The sequence below is a fragment of the Miniopterus schreibersii genome (genome assembly GCF_964146895.1).
Source record: "Miniopterus schreibersii genome assembly, chromosome: 5".
Lineage (NCBI taxonomy): Eukaryota > Metazoa > Chordata > Mammalia > Chiroptera > Miniopteridae > Miniopterus > Miniopterus schreibersii.
In genome coordinates this window covers 14,420,990-14,426,989 of record NC_138106.1, presented here as the reverse complement: position 1 = coordinate 14,426,989, position 6,000 = coordinate 14,420,990, and the positions used below count along the sequence as shown (strand labels likewise).

General features: G+C 36.4%; 1 protein-coding gene across 1 annotated transcript in view; it reads left to right on the top strand.

The window, feature by feature from the left end:
• Positions 1-260: 260 nt before the first annotated feature.
• The window catches only part of CHODL (chondrolectin), a 170,886-nt gene continuing 165,146 nt past the window's right edge, over positions 261-6,000 (top strand). Inside the window, exon 1 of the mRNA XM_081137838.1 lies at positions 261-312. The gene's annotated coding sequence lies outside the window, so the exon portion shown is untranslated. The remainder of the gene's footprint in view (positions 313-6,000) is intronic.

The window sequence follows — 6,000 nt, the reverse complement described above, 5'->3', positions numbered from 1 at the left end:
TTGCCCTGGGCCAGTGTGAGTGACCAGTCTTGGATAAGTGCAGCTATTGTGCAGATTTAAAATGTTCTTGGGTGGACTTCCTGAAGTATAAAGTGCGTACGTGTGGGGAGGGTGGTGGTGGTGTGGGCACAGGAGAGGTAGTTTACCTTTTGACCAAAGAACTAAATTCACATTTTCCCAAATAGGTTATAATAATAAATCCAATATTTCTATTTCCATCTATCTGTTTTCTCTGTCTTATTTCCCAGGTTGTTCCTTAATCGGCAGGAGAAGAAAGGAATTCTGCCAAACCTCAGCATTTACTGAAATAAGGTAGGTGTGTGGGACACTACCCTTCTTTTCATAAACAATGACTCACTCACAGAGAACAGGGCGTTTTCCAGCCTGTTGATCCACTCAGACCACGACACACCTGCCCAGTGGCACTGTTGATACTTACCCAGAAGCTTACGATCTCATTGCTAGGCATCTTCTAAGGGTTCTGTTCCAAGAAATGGACAGATGTCTTACTAAGTTGCCTTTTTAGGTTAGTTCTACCAACAGAGACACCATGGACAAAGCAGTCCTTAGGGATCAGCAACAGTCTTCTCTTTATTCCTCCCTTGTTTGACGACTCCGTCTTTCTCTTTCCTTCTTGTCAGCCTCTAGCCATGGGAAAATCAAGTTAAGGGATGGATTGGGGAAATATATGTAGGGCAGACCCAGATAAAATCCATATTTACTGAATGTAATGAGACTTTACAGTGGCCCCGCAGAGAGATTCCTCCAGGAACGGATCCTCCCTGTCCCTATTTTAGTTCCTCATTCCGGTGGCCGTAGACTTTCCTTTCAACCTCAAACCATTTTGAATCCTCCCAAAGTCACTGAAAAATAAGTAAGGTTTTACAAAACAAAACAACAATAACAACAAACAGATATGAGAAAACAAAATAACATTTATAATAAATAACCTGATTAGTAGGGAAGCAGGTGGGCTGAATGGCTCTCTGGTCGACAGAATTTTTAGCATACATACAACTTTTTGGAATAAGAATATCAATATCTTCTCATTTGGGTCATCCACTGGAAAGGGAAATAAAAATTTTGAAAGTACTTTTTGCTGAAATTGTCTGCAAAAATCAGTTTTAAAATCTTGAAATTTGGATTCTTTTATATCATATGGTAGGCATTTGAAGATTACTTTGGTAAAAGATAAATCAAAAAGAGATAATTCCTTGCAAAACAAACACATTTAATCACTAATGAAAGGCTCATTAATGAGTCAATAAATGTAGAAGAATTACATCAGGAGAAGAGAGATTGCCAATTATCAAACGATTTTATAGAGAAGATACATCATTGCAGAGGCAGATAAAATAGCCTTTTAATATATATAGAGGATCTATTCTATTAATTGTTCAAGACAGCCTTTGAAGTTGCATTTAGAAAGACCAGTGGCATTTTCTTCATGTTAGTTAATATGTAATATGTGTCAATAGATTGTGCCTATGTCATCATTCTTAAAAATTTATACCCAACTCTTAAAAAAAAAGAGAAACAATGAGGTCATTAAAATATAACTACCAAAAGAAAACTTTAGAAGAAACACACATTCCCCAAACCTAGGTTTTATTTTTTATTTTATTTTAACTTTAACTTACTTTTAAATAATTTTAACTTTTTAACCTTTTATTATAGACATTTTCAAACATACACAGAAGTACAGATAATGGTACTGTGCATGCCATGTACTCCCATCTAGATGAAATGAGAGGATGACTGGGATTTGCTTTTAAAATTTGACAAGAGGGCCAAACCTAGGTTTTACACTGTACTTAGGAAAAAGTCTAACAGTTTTATAATGTCCTACAAAGCCTTGCAGTGGCTGACTCCTGCCTAGTTTCATACACGATCCTGGTATTTTTTTCCTTCACATACCAGATTCTTGGCACATTGGCCACTTTTCAGTTCCTCAAACCCACGGCGTTTTTCCTGACCTCAGGGTCCTGAATCCAGTGTCCCTCATGCTAAATTCTGCCGGGACGGCGCCTCCTTTACTGCTTCCTGGGAAACTCCCCATCCTTCAGGGCTCGAGTCATGTCATTTTCTCAACAAGGCCTTCTCAGGCCCCATTCAGATGGCTCCCTTGCGCTCACATCTGTGATTCTTATATTGAATTACAGTCCATTATTAATAAATAAAAGGCACAAAAAGGGCCCTTAAAATTTACACTCCTTAGTAGAACCCTAAACAATCAACTCAACAAATATTTTGATTATTTATGAAAGCCCAATACAGATTTTAAAATAATTTTGAATCATGAGTAATTCTCAAATTTAATAGAATAAGTTATATTTTCAGTTTGCTATATTTTATCCTCAAAAGTTTCTGTGAGAGATGGACTTTTGTTAACACTTTTTTTTTTTACTTTATTTTTGTTGTTGACATGATTGCAGATGTCCCCATTTCCCCCCTGTACTTTTGTTAGCTTGACAAAACTATGAAACTGATGGATTAAAAGGAAAAAAAAATTGCTTACTGTTTTTCAAGTTTTTATACTTTAGCTATCTGGAAAAGGGACAGGTATATAATCAATCCTTTTTATTTTAATCATAGTAATGTGTTATTCCAGGAATTTCAGAACTAAATGTAAGGCCAGACATAATACCAATACTCACCATTTATTCAACAAATATTTATTGAACACCTTTCATGTGCCACCAAGAAGCTGGCTACATCTCTGGAAATCAATGTTCCCATTAATCAATTTATCGAATAATTCACCAAGTTCAACCAATTCACTAAGTTCAAAGTTATTCATAATTTTTTCCTAACAAATCTTTAGCTACAAAATTAAGTGTGCACTCTACACTCTGATTTTCTACCATGAGGACTGGGCAGATTATGTTAATTTGTTCAACCTTTATTATTATGCCCCGGTCCTCAATTACTTCTCTTGCTCTTTATACCCTGTTTTTTGTTTACCTGTTCTTTATGTCTCATTTATTAAGATCATTTCAAATTTTATCTTTGTAATTCAGGCTGTACAAAGGCCAGTGTAAACTTGAAATAATAAGGTTATCTGAGTCATTGGTAAATATGGTTAGTGGTTGTGTACGGATGAAGGAACTAAGGTTTGAGGTTAAAGACATTGCTCAACTTCCCCCCATTAGTTCCTCACTCTGCTGTTTTGCATCTTCCAGCAGGAGCAAGAGATGCTTTTCAAGAACAGACATTGAATACTCAATGAAGAAATAAAATGCTTTGAGATTTTATCTTAAGATATGGTTGGCTGATTTTAATTTCTTAAGATGGTAAATGGAAGAGAAGAGACAGAGGGAAAACGGGTTTTTGGGGATATATTTGCTTTCAATTGTTGGTGTAACAAATTACTACAAGCTTAGTAGCTTAAAACAACTCCATTATCTCACAGTTCTGTAGACCTGAAGTTCTAGTGGGTTTAGTGGGGGTCTCTAAAGGCCAAAATCAAGATGCTAACCTCCGGGAAATGATAATGATGTGATGTGATAGAGGTATTAGCTAAAGCTACAATGCAATCATATTGCAATATAAGTGTATCAAATCATTATGTTGTATACCTTAAACGGACACAATATTATATGTCAATTATATCTCAATAATAATAATAATAAAGTTCCAACTTCTGGACTCTTATAGGGAGACTGCGGGAAGAATCCACTTCTAGGCTCATTCATACTGTTGGCCACGTTCAGTTCCTTGTGGTTGTAGGACTGAGATAGCTGTCAGCCAAGGGCTGCCCTTAGCTGCAGCAGGTCCCACTCTGGTCATTGCACATAGGCTCCTGCATCTCAGAGCCAGCAATAGTGTGTTGACTCCTTCTCATTCTTTACCTTCCTCATCATCTTCCAGCTGGAGAACATTCTTTGCTTTGAAGGGTTCATGAGATCAGTTTGGGCCCATCCAGGTAATTCAGGATGATCTTCCTTATTTAAAGCCTGTAACCTTAATTATAACTGCAAGTCCCTTTTGCTGTGTAGCATAACATACTCATAGGTTCTAAAGATTAGGTCATGGACATGTTGACGGGCTGTCCTGCCTACCACAGACAGAAGAGGAATAGAAGAGGGAAAATCTTTTTCTCAATTTAGAAGTATATTTAAAAAGATAATTGATAATATTTGTAAGATAAAATTACTCTAAGTATGGGATTCCTGTTTAATGGTTGTTTTTCTGCTTAGTTAGAATTTGTGGGTAAATAAATACACAGAAATATAGTTAAAGGTCTTCCTATCTTCCATTTCTGCTGTAGGCCGATTTTACTTTGGTTTCTTGGTTCTAATTTATAACTTTGCAAGTATAATTAAGTCTGAGTTTTGAAAAAAATATTTTTGCATGTCCATTTGGAATACATTTCCTTGATCACTATAAATTTTTGTTTTATTATAGATTCATTTGAATTACTGTGGTGGTTACCATTAGGGCTGAGCACAGAGGATTGGAAATTCTAAGTATCAAGTCTAAAAATCTGAAATTTGAAGGAGCTGACTGTTGTCAGTAATGAGTTACAAATGACAACTTGTATTTTGTTTGGAAAATTATTTCTTTCCTGGAGGAATTATACGTTGTATTGGTTTTCACAATCTTGGTGTTTAGAGAGGTACTTGTGATTTTAAGAAACACTGTAATTGTATCTTGAAATTAAATGTCACTTCAGTCTTTGATGCCATGTTTTTTAAGCTCTTTAAATTAGAAATAACTTTACCCTATTCCAAGGAATCCATGTAGTTTGAGGTCAAACAGTGTGTCATTGTGATGCAAGGGATGCCTCATCTTTACTCCTCTAAAAAATGTTCTAGTTCATGTTTTTTCTACTTCAATAGGAAAATATTGACATAAATTAAAAGTGAGCACTGAGTTGCTCTTTTGGGAACTGCCCCCTTCCTTTTTCCTGTGCTGACATTAAACTCATCCATTTCATTTTGCCTGGAGACAAAATCTGTTATATCAGTTTTCCATTTACATTCTCCCTGAGAAAAAAAATGTGGAAGACAGCTGTTTTAATGTTGAAATGTATCCAATTTCTACTAAGTATGTCCTCAGAGCTTTGGGGGAGGGGGAGTTATTTTTAACTCTGACAGAATTAATTTAGAATAAGACATAAATGACCATTACTGGTCTTATCTAATTTTCTGAAGGATGTATGGTCACCTCTGCCTTTGATTACACAGTAGAAATGTGCACTCTAGTAAACCAGAAGAATATTACTGCAGGGTAACATATCTATTCAGTTCCTTCTGTAGTTATTTGAATTGACTAAGATATTTATTACTTGATTAAGAATTTAGAAGAAGTTATTCATTCATTTAAACCAGCACACCCATGTTATTTGCAAAGCCTGTACTCTAAGACTTGGTTGTGGTTTATACAATAGGTTGTGGTTGTTGGTAAGAGGGTGAGATGTGAAGAGGGAAAGGATGTTGAGTTGAATTCCATTGGAACATTGTGGCCGGTGAGATTCGGTTCCACTTTTGGGCTCTTGGGGCACATGGATGTTCTTTTTATGACCTAGTCAGAGAAAGAGCTAACAGTCCTTAAACACTTCTGAGTGGTCTGACTCCCTCTCACCTCATTTTCACTGTGTGGATCGAATCCCCAACTGCAGGGTGTGTATGTGACTACATGTGCACATGCCTGTGTTGGCAGTGAGAGTGGGGACAAATGGTTCTCCCTCTTTTCTACTCTTCCTCTGAACAGGATGAGAGAAGAGCCCTGGCCCCAAAGCAGGCCAGATCTGAGTTTGAATCACACAGCTCCCTCCCTTGTCAATACCTGTGTGACCTTCAATCAGTCTGTTTCCATGTAAAGTGGAGACACTAATATTGAGGACTGGAAATCATTTATATAAAGCACCTTGCACATTTTCAGTTCCATTGTAGACAGTTAATAAATATTATTATTATTGTTATTATTACAAAAATCCTCCTGTCACTGTATTTCACTAATGTTTTCCATCTGTGGGAAAACTATGAGTAGACACGA